Genomic DNA, 17910 nt, shown 5'->3' with positions numbered 1-17910 from the left:
GTGGGAGAAGGTGTGTCCCTTTTCCCAAACCTGCTTTTACAAGTTTTGGTTGAAATGCTCACTAAGAAGGCAGAGGGCTCAGCTGATCCCCTGCAGTGATGCAAGGAGACCCAGTTTTGAGGCATAACAAATTCAGTGACCAGCTGAGGGCCATGGGCTTCGTGGGGAGGCAGAAGCCCTGTGGGACAGGGACACAGTGGGAACACCAGCTGCCTGCAGAGCCCAGGGGCTGGCTGGGGCAAGCATAGCAGTGGGCAGGTGTTTCCATCAGCAAAACCTCCCGAGAGCAGCTACTTGCTAAAATAGATGCCACGCAATCAGCTCAAAAAGAAAGTCTCAGTGCCCAGCTGCCTGCTGCAGGCACAGCACAGAGGCGAGTGGCTATTTTTATCAGGGGCAGCCAAAGACTGTGGAAGGTGATAGGGGCAGCTGGCAGAGGTTTTCCCTCTGCACCATGCCAGGGATGCATCCCAGCAGTTCCCCGTGCACCTGGGCATCCTGGCTGGCTGGAGGACCTCTGCTCACCTTCCCAGGAGCTGCCATCCTCCTGCAAGCCCTGTCACCATCAGCTGCACCTGATGGGGATGCCTTCTGGGGATGCCCTCACTAGCAATGTCTCAAAGGGGAGTTAAGAAACAAACCAAGCCACCCACATTGTGCTGGGTGCTGAGAGAGAAATGAATCAGCCCCTCCTGCCTTAAATCATGGGATCAGCCTCTGGGTGACCAGGGTGAACTTCTGTGTGTGTGGTACTTGGGAGTGGCCATTCCTCATCCCTGGGGCACCACGGGGCTGAGGGCACCTCCCTCAAGCACAAGGGTATGAGTGCTTGTGCAAAGCAGCACCCTGGGGGCTGAGGAGCCCAAGCAAACCTCCCCCAAGACATTGTGCAAGCAGTGGGAATGTGTGGCTTCTGGGCACACTGGCTCTGGCAGCAGCATCCCACAGGCTCCTCTGAGCAAGCTGTGGTAGCACAGAGCCAAGACTCACACCCCAGCACAGGGAATCCAGCCCTTCTCCAAATGCCACTCCTTGCCTCTACAGGCACCACCCAAACCCACCTTCTGCTCCAGTGAAAGCCTGAGTGTGGTTGTGTCATCTGCAAGGAGCAGGATGGCCCCAATCTTCCAGCCTTTCTGCATGAAATTGGTGGGCTTTTTCCCTATATAGTGGGCTACGTGTGTTGTGATAATTGTAGCAAACCAGGGCAAGAAAAAAAGAAAAAAATCTACAAGGGGAAAAAAAGTAGAAACCTTGTTCTTCCTCCTCCTCCTCTAAGATACCCTACAGCCTCCTTCCAAAATGCTCCTGCTGTACCCTCACAAACAACACTATGGTCAGGAGAGGCTGGCACTCAGCAGTGCCACCAGATGCTCATGGGAGGACCACCTTCTCTGGGACTGAGCCTGAAGTTCATCCTGTGGGATTAGAAGATTCACTGCTGATAGCTACTCATTTCCATGGTGATTATTCCCTTCCACACACAGAGTAAATGGCCTGTGTGGCACTGAGCACCACAGGACGCAAAGCTGTCATGGGAAAACCAGCTCCAAAACACTTGGAGAGAGGAGAGGAAAGGGGGGTAATGATTTGCCCATCGTGGACCAAGCTTTCAGACTTGACAAATGCCCCTGCTGGGATCCAGACCCCGAGCAGGCTGTCACAGCTTGGTACCACCAGCTGTCCTTTGGGTCATTTGGAAGCTGGCAGCACAATTCCATGTGTGCTAACAACAGAGCACAAATCTGAAAAACACAAACCCAGCTCTGCTTCTGACCTCCACAATGGTCCCAGAGAGCCACAGCATCTCTGTGCTCCTGCTCCCAGCCTTTTCCCTCCCCACTGCAAACCTTTTGGCCTGGGACCACAGTTTTCATGTTTGCAAACAAGCGTGTGAATCATGTGGGGCAAACCCGCTGGGCTTGGGGCAGCATTTCTGATTTACACCGCTGTAAATTACTGCCTCTGCTTTCAAAAATGTTGTTATTTTGTTGGACGGGGTCCTGGTAACTCTGCAAAGAAGGGAGTGGGAGAAATTCCTCATGGATCAATTCCTTATGATTTATTTGCCGCCGAGCATCGTGCAACCACTTGCCTTGCGCAAGGCTGAGCTCCCCACGAAGAACGACAGGGGACATGAGTGACCTGCAGCTCGTTTGTCACCACCATCTGTCACCAGGGCCACGCAGAGAACCAGGCACGGAGCAAATGGAGGCCAGTCTCCTGCTCCAGGGTCCAGGCAGGCTGGCACCAGCAGGACAGGGCTGGGCAAAGGGCTTGTCCTGAGCATGCTGGGGAGGGCCCCCAGCACTGCTCTGCCCTCCAGGTGAGCAGGGCAGGGCTGCTGTGTGGTGCTGAACATTTGCTGCTGCTCTTCAGCCTCCAAAGCAAGCTGGGCATCTTGGCTCATTCTCTCCCTTAAGCAATCCCATGGAACTGCTTGGAGAAGCTTCACCAAAAGGATTTATTCAAGGGTTTGAGTGTGTGTAAAAGTGCAAAACTTATTTCTGGGCTAGACAGATGAATGGTGCATCACAAAGTCACCCCAGGACATTGTGTTAATATTTGCATCTCATGTGCTGTAAAAAACAATGTGCCACAGTGGATAGTGGCTCCAGAGCACTTGGTGCTGTACAAACAAGGAATAAATTGGCTTCTTCTACCTAAGGAGGAGCTCACAAGGTTGTTTTTCACCATTGCAGGAGGAAGGTGGAAGAAATAAAAGGAGACACAGGACAGCTCACCAGTAAAATGCACATTTTGACCCAAGCTTTTAGCAGCAGGTCCAGCCAAAGTTGTTTTGACTGATTAGGAAAACTTTCCAAACATAGATTAGGGGTCAAATAAGAAGTTCAGCCATGAAAATACTCATTCTGGGTGGAAGATGAGGAAGGAAGAAGAACATCCTTCAGGAGGGAAGTTGCTGAGAGCAGGGCTGGTGGGGGAGGCACAAGCAGGAGTCCTTGGACTCCTGTGTTGCAGCCAGGGATGCAACACAGATGTCCATCAGGCAGGATGGTTCAGGAATAGAGGTCACATCTCCACAGGATGACCCTCCTGCTGGGGCTGTCAGAGCTACCAGGAAGGCTCTGATTGCTTCTCCTTCTGAGAATGCATTTATCTGTGGGTAAAAATTAGGACCTAGTCTACAACAATCTTGTTTGTTAATTCACTGGAAGTGGTCTGAAAAAATATAGATAAAGAAAAAGACTTTCCCTTGTTAGTCACCTTCCAGTGATGTATAAATGCTCTGACAGACAATTACCAGTGATATTGATTCTAACTAGGACAGAAAATAAACAGGTGAGTGTGAAATAGAAATTTATTTATAAAGATGCAATTGAAACAAAATCCATCCTGCAGGTCTGAGAGTTTAAGAAGGAAAAAATGCCTTTACTGTATGTCTTTGCTCTCTCTGCTGAGGTTTGGATGCTTCCTCAGGAGCAGGAAGGCCACATCCCTGGAAACAACAGGCTGAAATAAACAGGCAGCATGGGAACAGCTGAAAATAGGCATGAAAAGCAGCCAGAGAGAGACCCTCAGCCCAAGGCAGAGCAGTGTAGCATCCATCAGGCTGAGCCGGTGCTTGCTCAACCCTCCACAGCAGGACATCAATAGTAAATGCATTTTAAAATGGAAACGAAATCTTAACTGTGGCAAATGTGGCTGTAGGTGCTTCTTGCAGTGCTGGGACATGGAAAAAGGCCACCACCACTGGTGAGTCTCCTCGGGGCAGTGGTGGTGACTCCATTTGCCTCTCCTGGAGACATGGCCTCTCTTAGCTCTGTGCTTGTGGGTCCTCCAGCCTGGGAGCTGCAGACTCTCACTGTCCAACACTGAAACCCTTTTGCAGGCTTGCCCTGTGCCAGAATCCCGTGGGAGGCTGTGCTGTGGCTGCTGGCCCCCAGCACCAGGCTCACTTTCCCCAGCCACACATCCTCAAGCCAGGCCAAGACCTAATTTGCTGGCCACAGGCTGGAGGTGGCTCTCGCTGGGGAGGGAAGGCTTTTGCCAATTTGTTATTAAATCACAGCACTATTCACGCCAGCATTAGGCTGTCTGGGACTAAATGCACAGCAACTACATACCTGGGTTCTGCCAGACAGCTTGGGGCAGGGATGCAGGGAGAGCTGGGTCTTTGAGCAGGGCTCTCTTCCTGTGGCTGGCTTGAATCCTTGCCCTGCTCAGCTTCTGTTGCTGCCAGATTCGTGACTCTCACCCTGGAGGCACAGGAGGGAGAGAAGGCCTCTGGAGATGTGCTTTAGGATGTAGGAACTGCTGCAGTGCTGAAGTCCTTTTGCTGCTTTATCCCTCGGTGTCCAAGTGGCTTGTCCTTGCCCCATCCAGAGCCACCACTCCTGGCAAAGCAGTGACAGCACAGAGTTACATATCAAATGGACAACTGGTCCCAGGTTGATTCCCAGGACACCCCCAAGGCTCTGGGCTTGGGGGAGCTGAGTATCACAGGAGGTCACCTGACAACAACGAGGACATCTATGTGGAACTGCATCCCCCAGCAGTCCTGTGTACCTGTCCTTGTGGAGAAGGAGATCCTCAGTGGCCACCAGACTTCCAGGAGTGGTTCAAGCAAAACAGGAAGGCTTATGAGCAGATGTGGTTGCTGCACCACTGCTGCCAAGGCTCTGCTCCACAGGCATCAGCTGTGGGGAGAGTTTTAACCCAAGCTGCAGTGCCGCATGCCCAGCATTGGTACATAAACAGCCTCCAAAATCAGGAGGGGGAGTGTGTAGCTCTTTCAGAGCCGACTGGATGGTTCCCTCACTTGACATGTCCTCGTCTTGAAACAACATCACTTTGTTGAATTTTGTGGCTTTCTATGTGGAACAACATTAGCTCATCCAAGTCTGTGGTTTATTTGAAAATGAAATTCCGGTAAGCTTTTGTACCATCTGGCAGCGTCCAACTGAGTGAGGTTTAGCGAGAAACCACTGCACACGTGTGCACAAACACATACACACACCAGAAACACTGTAATCATCATAATCAGTACTTGCAGGAAGCCTGGCATCGTCAGGGCAAGGGGAAGAGGGAGAAAATCAGTGCCTGACTCCTCTCCCACTCGTTTGCCTTCCGTGGGGCTTAGCTCCTTCCAGCAGAGGGCATTTTTCAAGCCATCCCTTCTGCGCCGCTTCTGCCCCTTCCTTCCTCTGACGTGAACTTCCAAGTGGCTCCAGATGTAAATCAAACACAGCTGGGTGAGCTGCGAGCCGGCACGCCGTGTCAAATTCACAGCTGCTGCAGGTCACTGCACTGGTGTGGGGGGAGAGGTTCTGATTTACAGCAGCCTGGCCAGATGCATTGAGGAGGGCCTGAAGCATACAGGAGAGGTGTGGGGCCGAGGTGGTGGCTTCTTGGTCTCTCCATGCAATAGCTGAAGTGTTTCATTAAGTGGATTCCCTCCTGGCTACTCTCATCCAGGCAGGAAGCAGGACACATGACAGATCCTTGAGATTTTGTACCACCCATCTCACCATTTCCCTCCTCCGCCCACATCTGTGTACAGAGACCTGCAGCTGGCAATGTGAGAGAAGATGTGGCCATCACCCAGGTACACAGGAGACCACCAGGCATCCATCTTCATCTTCTCCCCTGCAAGAGGGCTTGATTATCTCTTCTCCCTGGTGTCCAGCAAAAGGTTCAGAGCTGTGTAGGAGAGGTTTAGAACTGGATATTGGAAGCATTCCTGTACCAGGAAGGTGGGGAAACTGGAGCAGACTTCCTAAAGGGGTGGTCAGTGCCCTGGGTGTGTTTGACAGGCATTTGGACAATGCCTCTCAAGCACACCCGGGCACTTTACAATGTGCCTCAACCTTTGGTCAGCCCCAAAGTGCTCAGGCTGTTGGAGTGGATCATCATCATAGGTGCCTTCCAAGGGAAACATTCTGTTCTGTTCTACTCTACTCTATTCAGTTGCCTTCCTTAATTTCTTTCAGGTTTCTCCCTTCTTTCACACTCATACATTTAATCAGTATTAAATGTGTGTGTGATGGAAAAGAAATGGTGGGGAACAGGAGATGCTGGTTAGGACATGGAGGACAGTTTACTGGGAGAGCCAAAGCCAAAGTCCCCTGGAGCCAGCAGGGAGGTTTCCAGTCATCCAGGAAGCGCAGGGTGTCAATACATGTTCACCTCTACAAACTGGGGGTCAGAGGAAAATTGATGTAGCTGCTTTAAAACAACCCTAAATTATAGCAGAGATCTGCTTTTGAGAACAAGCAATGGGAATCTGAAGGATAAGCTCTGATGATAAGCCATAATCACTGAAAGACTTCAGATCCATGGAGGTCACGCACTGCCCTGCTCTGAGGGGACAGCAGCAGCTCAGTTGTGGCATCACAGCTTCCAACTGCATGAAGAGGACTTTTGATGGAAATCGTTGTGGATATCTCCATTAGAACTGCCACTGCTGGATTTCAGTCAGAATGCATCACACACATTTAAACCTGTGCATGCACATCTGAGAGTATACTTTCCCTGTGCTGGACAGAGGGAGAAACCTGCGACCCTGAGGCAGGTGGAGGGCAGCAGAGGAAGGTAGGGTGCCCTCAGCCCCAGCCTGAGAGGGGCTGCTTTTGCCTGACTGCTGAGTCCCAGCTCCTTCCTCCACCTGAGATCACCAGCACCAGCATAAAGCTCCTAACAACAGCAGGAATTGGATCACCTAAGAGTGTCCCCTGTGATCCTGACCAGAGAAATAAAATAAAATCAACTCCATTCACAAAGGCTTTAAACCCAGGCAGCGCAGCATTTCCAAAATGTGGCCCTGGTGAGGCGCTGCTCCAGCTGAGCTGCAGATGGGAGGCCGACACGCTGTGATAATCCTGCTCTAATTCTTTTTTTTACAGGGATTTTTTTTTAAATATATATATAGTTTTGCCTCCGGCATATGCTGTACTAGTGTAGCAGCTCTTCAAGTACCATGTTTTCCAGTGAAAGTGTGAGTGACAGCACCTAAAAACAGCAGCTGTTACATAAATAAGGCTGGTGCTTCCCTGCGAGTGCCGCTGTGGCAGTGGGGACAGGGGCCAGAGCAGCCCAGGGGATGACATCACTGTCCTGGACAGAGTGGGACAAAGTGGGGGACACCCCCCAGGGCAGCAATGGCCATCACTAAGCTCCCCACCCTCGCAGATTGTCACCTCCCCAGGGCAGAGGCTGCTGTGTGCCTGCTGTTTGTCACCGGTGATGTTTCTGCCACTAACATCCTGTAAAACAGCAAATGGATAAAAAGAATAACCTAAACCATGGATTTGTGGCATCTCACAGTTATTTTGCTGATGCTGTGTATAAGGATTAACGTGGCCATTGTTCCAGGATGATATATGATGTGTCTTAATGAGCAGCTTAATTATTTTACTTAGCAGGAGATGGCCAATAAAGTATTAAGAAGCCAAATTTGGGACTTGCTTTCCTTTCATATTAAGATGCAAAAGACTGATTTGTACTGCCTGTAAATTTGCCGTATCTCAGCATGCAAATACTCCTGAATAATTTAGGCTTTCTTTAAGAAGCGATATACCCAGAAAAGATTAATATTCAACAGACGTCCATCATCCGAGCAAACACTTTCTTTTTTTTCTGAAACTGTACTGAGTTTCTCACAAATTCCCTTAATGGGACAGAAACCATCCTGGTCCTTCTTCATAAGGTTTGTCTGTTTGCCTCAGTTCATGAATTTGACAGGAAAACTTTGCCTGCATAAAGCTTAAGAATGTTTGGCCCCTTGGAAGGACAGGAGAGGATGTTCTTTGAACACTCACCCAGACCCAAAAGGGAATAACAAAGAGGACAGCAGGAGGAAAGCTGGGATCTGAGGTCATGTTTGAGTCTGTAGGAAAAGGAGATGGCAGAAGCCTGGCTGGATGCAGCTTTGCTTACACACCCCCTGCCTTGGTGGACAGGAGCAGGGTGAGGGTCACTGAAGCACTCCCAGGGTGTGCATCCCACTCCTGTAACTTTTCTGCATGTCAGGAACCAGGACTCCCACGTTTCCATTTTGAGAGTGAAATTCACTGAAACATGAGCAGGAGAACTGAAACATAGTGTACTTCAGGCTCAGGAATCAGCAAGAGAAGGTTTTGTCTCTCTGACACACCTACAGCTGATACATCTGTGAGGAAAGTGGTGTGAGTGCATCAGCGAAAGTGTGTGATTCACCCATAACTAAGTGGGTACAAAAAAAAATCACCAGGTTGGGATTATAAAATAAGCATCAGCTTTAAAATTTATGTCTCTGTTCATAAAGCCAAGATTTCTGGTAAGAAACAACTCCAGCAAAATATAAATGGGCATTGATTATTAATTTTGGCTGAAATTCAAGTTTTTCTGAAGTCTGAGGTGATCTCAGGTAGCTCAGCCTCTGGCAGGTGAGAACCAGGTTTGTGTTTTGAACCTGGAGCTCAACTTTCTGTGGGTCTAGATGCATTTTTTCGGCCTTGGAACAGCTGGCAAAGGATTTATTTCAGATTGTGAAGTCACAGAGGCAAACATCAAGTCACAGCAGGGAAGAACTGCTCTCTAAAAACTGTTGTTCTAAGACCAAATGCCCAAGACATTGATCATTACAGAGAGTAACTGTAAAGGCTGGAGGGAATTAATGGCTTCTTGGAGCTGATATGGTCCCACAGAGGAATTCCAGGCCAACAGCTCTGGAATAAATGATGCTGCTCCTACTTGTTGGAGAAGCAAATGAGTTCCCTTAACTACAGGCTGAGCCTCAGAGCATCGTCCAGAGAGCTTCCTGGACGAGCTTGTGGACACAATGTCTGTTTGGAAAGCCCAAATATCCCTGTAAGAGCAATGGTTGACCCCCCCTTGCCTCATCCTATCAATCCTTTAATTTGAGACATTTCTTGCCCAGGGCATGGCTGCAGCCACAGCATATCCTGCGTGCCCAGCATGCCCTGGTCTCAGTACAAGAGGGCAGCCTGGCAGCAGGATCAGCTGGGAGGGAGTTGGGAAGGACTTAAATGAGGGATCAGAGACAATCCCTCTCTCGTCTCTTCTTTCTCTAAACTACCAATAATGGAAGTTTAAGGAAAGGAGAGTCTCTGGGAGCATTTTGGAAGCCAGGGCCTGCTATTTTATTAAAGTGCTGCACCTGACAGAAAGGATATAAACACAGCCATAAAAAAATACCCCAATGTCTAGTCCCTTTATGTCAAGTTGCAGAGTCAGGTAAGAGTATTTATTTCAATAAATAATCAAGAAGTGTCTTCAATCAAGTGACAGCTTGTTCTCATACTGTAATTAAGTTTGAAGCTCAATTACTATTGTCTAAGTCAATGGCACAGAGAGTATTATTACAGGAGAATCCCCAGAGATGCCAAGATTGGTACAGAGGGGTGGAAATGAGAGTTCAATGTAAAGCTGAGTGTAGCCCAGGCCAGATCTTGCTGCTGAGCTGGTCCTGGGCTGTACCCTGGAGCCCTGGAGGCACGCATCAGTCATGGAATTGCCAAAAATCCTTTCTGCAGCCTGCAAAGGGAGGTGAGAAGATGTGTGAAAGCAGGAGCTAGCCCTGAGAAAATCAGTGCAAGCTGGACATCAGCTTCTGGGGCTGGATGGGCCAGCAATGTGCACTGGCCCCAACCCGCCCCCCCCCCCCCCCATGCTGGGCTGCACCCAGAGCCCCAGGGCAGCAGGGCAGGGGGGATTCTGCCCCACCCTGCTGAGCCCGCCCCTGCAGGGCTGCATCCAGCCCTGGGCCCAGCACAGGAAGGACAGGGAGCTGCTGGAGCCAGGCCAGGGCAGGGACACCAAGGGGATCAGAGGGATGGAGCAGCCCTGCTGGGAGAAAAGGCTTTGGGGTGACTTCATCACTGCGTTTTTTCAGCATTTAAATGGGGATTAATAAGAGAGATAGGGGCAGAGTTTTAGCAGGACCTGCAGCAAGAGGACAAGGGGCTATGGTTTTAAACTAAAAGAGGGTCAATTTAGATTTGATATAAGGAAGAAGTATTTCACAGCCAGGGTATTTTACACAGGAATACGCTGCCCGAGGAGGCGGGGGATGCCCCACCCTCAGAGACACTCAAGGTCAGGTTGGATGGGGCTCTGAGCAACCTGATCTGGTTGAAGATGTCCCTGCTCGTCGCAGGGAGGTTGGGCTGGATGACCTTTAAAGCTGCCTCCCACCCCGAATTATTCGCTGAATCTGTGACTCCACATGTGCGTGCTGGGCGCTGCCAGGCGGCTGTGGCTGTGTGGGAGCTGCAGCTCAAACGTGCATCTGCATTCGGCGAGCTCGTTATCCTGCTGGGCTCCGAGCTCCTCTCCTTCCCCCCACCTCCTCTTCCCCACGGGGCTGTCTTCTCCAGCTGCGGCAGAACAGCTCGGCCACACCGGCAGGGCTGGATGGGGACAAATCGCGGCACCGGCAGGGCTGAGGACCTCCCGAGGTGAGGAACCAGCCCTCCCATCGCTCCCTGAGGACAGCACTGGACACTGCTGGCGTCCAGCTCGCAGCTGTTTTCCCTCAGCTCAGCTCTGGTTACTGCCCGAGAGCTCCACTTCATCCTTGCAGCTTCCAAGTCCTTCAGCTGCTTCTCCTGTTTGTGCTGAGGGACCAGGGAAGGCACCAAAGCCTAAACTCTGTGTTCCCACTCCAGGGGAATAAACAAGGAGAGCACCATCGAGTTTATTTGGCTTGCATTTCATGAAATAATTTAAAAAGCGTTTTTAGCTTTGGAGAACCTGGGTGGTAATCCTTAACACAGGGGTTCAGATGTCACACTGCTGGGATGCTGCTCCAACTGGCTCAGAGCCTCAGTGCAGCCTAAGCTCAGGGCCCTTTTGACCATGGAGAACTTTTTGGAAAGTGAGGATGGTTTTTCTCCCCCTCCCCATTTGAATTTGTTCACGAAGTTCAAAAGGAAATGGTGCCTCTGAGCTGCCAATAGATGTCTAAGATAATGAATACACTTTTTAGCAAAAAAAAAAAGAGCTCAGTGCTGATGGAAGTACTGCTGGTACACACAAAAATCCTCACTATAACACAATCCAGAAGTTATGATGATCATTTCACTTATTAAAAAAAGTTACATTTCCTTTATGTCTCCTTGCCAAGTGGTGTTCTAGTATGAAGAATTTTCCTGCTCTTGCCTGTCCTTTCTAGCTGCCTGTTTGTGTTCCAGGTGTCACAGCTTTACATTTCTTCCCAGCTCTGTATGAAGCACCACCACCTCTGCACGGAGCTTTTCATAAGCCCTTTCCCCTCCTGCTGTGAGCTCCCAGCATGGGACCCTTCAGGAATCCTGATGCTGAGTGTCTCTCTGGGGCTTGACCAGCAGCTCAGGGCCAGCCAATGTGACCAGGGGCTTTGCCACGGTGCTGGTGCTCAGTGTCAGCAGCACCCTGTGCTCTGGGCCCTGCTGTCCCCTCAGTGTGGGATTGCCACCAATGCCCTGGTGGTGGGCACACATCCTGTGCCCCTGGGGTTGCCACCAATGCCCTGGTGGTGAGTGCACATCCTGTGCACCTGCACTGACATCCAAACTCAGGCTGTTCCCCCCTGAGCAGGGAAGGCGCTGCAGCCTCTCCTGGCTGTGCTCTCAGTGAGCTTTGCTCTCAGCCCTGGGGATCACCTCTGGGCACGAGGAGCCAGCCCAGGCCCCATTGTCTCCTCCACACTTCATCTGCTGCCAAGGAAAGTGCCAATTAGTGCCAGCTGTCCTCAGCTGCTCGTTGCAGGGCTGAGAGGGGGCCTGGAGCTGGGCCACCTCTCTTGTCTTCCCTTTGTAGCATCTGACTCCCTCAGTTTGACCATTGATGTCCAGGGATTTCCTAAAAAAAGAAACCCAACAAACATAAAATCCTTATTCAGGCAGCTTGCTGTTCAGTGTCCTGCTTTGTTTCATATGTTTGAAGTGTGATAGGTTATTAGTAAAATAGAGCAATGTGGCAATAACTCCCCATACTGTGAGGATGCTCAGAAGTCAGAGCAGCCTGGCCTGGGGCATTTGCAGCCCTCTCACCCATTTGCACTTACTGGTCCTTGGCTGCTCTCTGAGTCTGGCACAACCAGCGAGAGGAAATCAAGAGGTATCTCCTGAAAGGAAGTATTTCTGGGTTTGAGATAGTCACCAGCACCATGGTGCCACCAGAGCAAGCTGAGATGTCACCAAAGAGCAGCAGCACATTTCCCAGCACAGGTTAGCTCATTTAGCCATCATTCCCAAAAGCTGAGGATCTTAGCTGGAGTTTAAGCCATCCCACAGGGCTGAGTGGGTAAATCCATGCCCATCTGGCACGCTGGTGTGCAGTTGTGTTTGAGCCTGACCTGGGACAGCTGTGCCCCTGGTGTCACTCAGCTGAGGTGTCACTCAGCCTTCAGGGGCAGCAGAGTGCCCTTTGGCCATCCTGCCCTGCTGAGGCTGCAGGACTCAGGCAATGGCTTTGTCACCTGGGGTGGTTTTGATGCCTTAAGTTTTAGCTTTCATATTTCCCAGATTCTGTACTGCCTTGGTGTGTAACTCTGAACTTCATATAAAGTGTTAGCAAGCTCTCTTCACAAATCTTTTCCAGCCTGAGAAGCAAGAACGCTTTTGCAGCTTCAGGCCCCAAAAGTATAAAAAACAGCAAATTGAGGAGAGCAGTGTGGGAGGATGGGACTTCATAACCTGAAGCTGTAATTGGACAATTAATCCCAATATGTAAATGGACCAAAACTTATAAAAGTGTGAAAACTCGTGACCAGTCATCCATCTTGGGTACAGCCACAGCCGGGCTCTTGTACTGCCCAGGGTGTATCCTTTGAAGGCCTTTTGATAAATACCAGCTTTATTCCTTTAATACCATTTAGCCTCTGCTCCAGGTAGCCTCTCCAGACACCAGTTTGAGCTCAGACCATACAAACCAGTCTCAGTTCCAAGCAGCAACTCCCTGCAGGGTCATGGCACAGGGCCCTGCACAGAGTCAGGCAGAAAAGACAGAGGTAGAAAGATTTTGCCATAAAGTAGGAGGCAAGGCAAACAATTTTTTTGTCTGAAGCCATTGCTTCATCAAAGAACTGGCATTCCTCACCCTGGCAGTAATTCCCAGCTACCAGCCAGCCTCTTTGGACTCACCAATGGCACGTGGATAACGCCGCAGCCGGTCACTTGGCCATAGCGTGTTTGCAATTTATAGCTGACTTCCCCAGAGCCCTGCTAAGTCACTAAGCAGCCTTGTGGTCTGAGCAAAGGTTTAGGAGCCAGGAAAATCTGGGATGAATCATTTGCTCACGCACTGGTGACCTGAGAAAATCAGTTGACCTCCTTGTGCCCGGGCTGTGAGAGCAGCCACCGGGAGCCCTACAGATGTCAGGGACTTGCCTGGCTGCAGCCAAGAGCAAGTCCCTGGCCCTGGCAGCAATCGTGGAATGCACAGGGTGTGTCCCAGAGCCAGGATCCCACAGAGCTGCAGACACTCGGGCTGCCTTGATGGGGGTGCCAGCCCCAAGCCCTTTGAAAGCTGAGGGAAGACTTTCAGAGATTTCTGTGTGTTGCAGCTCGGGACTCACTCACTTCCCTCCAGTGTCTGTCTGGATTTTGAATAGCTCATATAATATGCTATAAATGACAATTAAAACATAAAATGAAGAGGGGAGCAGATGGCTTCAGGCAACATTTAAAAATACCAAGACTATTTCTAAATGCAGATCACCAGATCCAAAACGGCCCTGGGCAGACTTAGCTGAAGGTTATTTGCTGGCCTGGCTGAAAGGACATGTGTGGTCTCCATCAGTTCTCAGAAGATGTTGTTAATAGGACATTTTCTGGAAAGGCAGGAGGGGACACCCCTCATGGGCAGTGCTGAGGACACAGATCTTCACTCCTCTCTTTTGAGGGGGGAGCAGTGAAAAAGGCAGGCTGGATCAATGTCCCTGTTTCACCCTGAGGAAGGTGCTGTGCTGGAGATTGGATGAGGGCAGAGGAGCTGTGCAGTGCCCTAAATTCCCAGGCATCTTCTCCTTAGGATGTGGCTGCTCACACCATGGGCATTCTCTGCCACAGCAATATCAAAGCCACATCACATTGTCCCAGCAATGACACAGCTTTGTTTCCTTCCCAGCTGACATAACTTCTGCCTCCAAATATTTGACCAGATGGGGAAAATTACAGGGACCCCATAAGATAACTTGTCACTTGCCTGGAGAAACTGTGTCTGTGAATGTCTGGCTGGGGGAGGGCCATTGTGAAGGGAGCCCTTGCCACTAAAACAAGGCAAAAAAAAAAGGCATCTGCAGGAAATAAAAGAGGTGATATGGCAGCACCATACCTGCCTAGATTTTGTGTAAGTGCAGAAGAACCACATTCAGCCCACGAGACAACTTCACATTTGTGCTCCTTGCCTTGGAGGTGATGACCTCAAGCAGGGTGGGCACGGCTCTTCCTCCACAGGCTCAGAGGCAAAATGCCCCAGAGGCCATGTGCTGAGACCTGTGGGCTATTATTACAGAACAAGGTTTGCATCCCAAGATTGCATTAGACTGGATTTCCCTCTCCTGGAGAAATGGGAACCAGCATGGCTCATGGGGAACCAGGTTTGCTTGGCCAGGATGCAGCACTTGGGCTGAAGAGGAGTCACATGAGAACCAGCTGGCAGATACACCCCATGTCTTCTGCCCATGGAGACTGCCAGGCCAGGTTAGCTCCCATTTCCAGCCCTGTGCCACAGAGGAGCAGATGGATAAAACTCTACACCCAGCACTGCACAAGATGTTTGAGTAGATGATCACTACTCAAACAGTGAGTAGTGGCCACTTGCTTGAGTAGGCCACTCTTAATTACAATGCTTGAGTAGTGGCCACTTCAAGCATTGTAATTAAGAGTTTGATTTTGCCATGTTAAAAATGAGCATGATTATAATTTTTCTTTTTCCTCTCTTGAACATGCTTCCACATCCCGCTTTGCGCTGAGCCCGGAAGCAGAAGTATCACGTTACTGTGAGAGAAGGGAGTCTTGTGGTATTTCCATCCCATCCAGAGCCAGGAAACACAGGCAATTTTGCAAGACTGCTTGTACTCAGTAAATCTCAAGCTTGGTTATATTTCTGTATTTATTTACATTTGTTCTAGCCATGTAAGAGAGCACTCATCCCAAGTGAGGTGCTGTGGACAAACTTGCAAAAAAACCCCAGAGTTTATAGAATGAGAACCCCGAGTAATAGGGATTTCAGTGGACCAGTGAGTCCTCCCTTTGAAAAGGCACTCAAGATTGACAAAGACATGGACAGCCAGCTTCTTGTAACATTAATTCTTCACAGTAACTCCAAAGTAAACTTTGAGTAAATCCCACCAGTAAAACCACCATCCCTGACAACATTTTCTTGTACCCTTGAGACCTTCCCTTGAACTTTCTTCCTTCCCTTTCTTTCCTTGCCCTGTAACACATCACGTTCACAACTCTCACAGTCTGGGGCCAGGTGCACAATACCCTGCTAATGTCTTCCCACATACCTGCTGACAACCAGGAGCCTGGACAGATGTTTGCACCTGCATAGGAAGAGCCATGACAGCTCCAGGGACCAAAGTCTCCTCTCCTGACTCCTCCACCAGTGGCAAAGCCCTGCCACAGGCAGCAGGATTTGCATTTCTCACGGGAGGGCAGTGCTCACACCAGCTTTGCTTGTTTAGGGCCGCAGCCAACCCGTCCCATTCCTGTTCCAGTGTTCCCAAATACCCTCAGACCGGGCTGTGTGTGTGCAAACCACACACAGTCACACACAGCACGAACACCTTAGCTCCTAGAACAGAAAGATGAAGGGCTGGAGAGGTTTGGGGAGCACCAGGAATTCTGCTGGCTTTATCAAATTGGGGTGGGAGCTTTTGTGCCAGACAAAGCCTCCGCTGCAGCTCCCCAGTGGGCTGCAAATGGGCTGGAATCAACCTCAAAGCCAGCAAAAGTTGACTTGAAAAAAAATAATATAAACTCTGAGCCAACTTCTATCATCCAACACCGACTCACAACTGAAAATGGCTTTTTTAATCCCTCTTTCTGGGTTGTCCTGTGCTCTGCTGGACACAACTGTGAGTCTCTACAGCAGGGACTGAGTTAACACAGGTCCCGGGTGTTTCATCCTGTAATGCTGGCAGGGCAGGGAAGAAGAAGCAAGGAAAAATATCCTTTTACCTTTGGTAAGGGAGCAAGTGCTCCTAGGAGAGGATTGTGAAATACAGATTGACATATCCCAGTTGAATGCCATTACAGAAAACACTGAGGATGTGCCCAAAATCCACAGCTTTTGTGGCAGCTCAGTGTTATTTGGAACAAAACCTATAAATGTTGCAGATTTTGGGGGCCAGAAGGGAGTAACTTATAAAGGGAATTTGGGCCTTTGGGCTGTAACTGGATCCCCCCACTGCTCTTGCCATCTGAATGAAATCTGGATGGTGACAGAGCCCACCCAAAGCAGTGGCTGGGCTGACCCCACAGCCTTGCACTTGCCTTGGCAAAGGCCACATGGCAGCTCCATCAGAAGATGGAGACTGCAGTGATTTACACAAGAAGGGCTGCCTGGAAAACCTCCTGCTTACATTGAGTCAGATATTGGATGTTGACAATCTACAACATTTAAACAGAATTATTAAGTCATAAGAACACCATGCTCCTACACATTTTAGCTTATTGCTTTGGTTAATCAGTAAACCCCGTAGTCCAGGATGTGCCCAGGTCTCACCTTACCTGAGTGGCAGCAGACAAAGGTGGAGACATGGAGAAAGAAACTTCCAGTTTCTTTCCACAAAAAGAAAGTTAACTCTTGGCTGTTTGCAGCAAGAGAAAAACGTTGAAATAGCAAAGTTAGAAAGGTTGCTTGTCTTCAGCCTTGCAGCTTCCTGCTTCAGCCTGAAACAGTGCAGCATATAAATAAAGGGGGCAAGTGTGAGCTTATGGTAGCAATACACCACTGCACATTTCAAACCCCCACAGGCGGAGTTCCTCTTGAGGCATTTTGAATGTTTCTGTGCAAATTCAGGATGTTCAGCACAGGCACCTGCAAGCAGGAGTCGTGCTCCTGTGGGCATCCCGGGGCAACAGAGAGGTTAGCAGCCTTAAATCTCAGCCTTCTCCCCTCAGAAATGAACTTGGCAGCCTTCCCCAGAAGATAACATTTGCTTCCCAAAGAAAACATCCTCGCCTGCTGATGCCTTTGTCACAGCAGCAGCAGCAATGGTGGAAAGGGAGGAGCAGAATTCACTTGCAGGCCAGAATGGAGTGAGCCAGTGCCGAGGGAGAGGTTTGCTCCCTGAAACACCTCTTGAATTAAAATGTGCCTTGGGGGAAAACATTTTGAAAAAGAAAAGCCTTGGCATGAGGTTCTCAGTCCTGCATGTGAAACTGCTCCCCTTTGGGCTTAGATGCTTAATGCTGGTTTGGGGCTTTTTAAGTATGACTGTAATCTTAGGTTGAAAGCTTGCTGCATGAAACCCCCTTTTCTCTTAGGATATCCTTTTTGCAAAACCATCTAACAAAACTAGTAGTAAACAAACTTCTTTTTATTTAGCCTTAAAATCATACCAGAGAATAGAAAAGAAAGTTAATTCTACTCAAAATCTCAGTAGGTTGGTAGAACAAGTGCAGAGGAGAAAGAGCATGCTCCATTTAATAGGATTTTTCTTACTAATTAATTAGCAGGCTTTTTCTTGCTAAGAAGAAACCTTATTTTTTTTTCCTCATTAATATTGACTATTTGTAAGAAAAAAAAAAAAAAACAGCTGGGAAAAAGGAAAAAAAGGACTTATATGTCCTTTAGTGTATAGTTTATCAAACCCAGGTTTGTAGGGAGGGCTCTTCCATTTTTCACAAGACCACAGATTTCCTTAGCCCAGGCTGAGAGACACAATTTGTCTTTCTCAATTCTTTCACCCAGAGGAGTGGGGAGAGCCCTTGGTCTCTCTCTCAATGTGCT

Source organism: Serinus canaria, chromosome 1A, assembly GCF_022539315.1.
Source record: "Serinus canaria isolate serCan28SL12 chromosome 1A, serCan2020, whole genome shotgun sequence".
NCBI classification, from domain to species: Eukaryota; Metazoa; Chordata; class Aves; order Passeriformes; family Fringillidae; genus Serinus; species Serinus canaria.
This window is presented reverse-complemented; position numbering follows the sequence as displayed.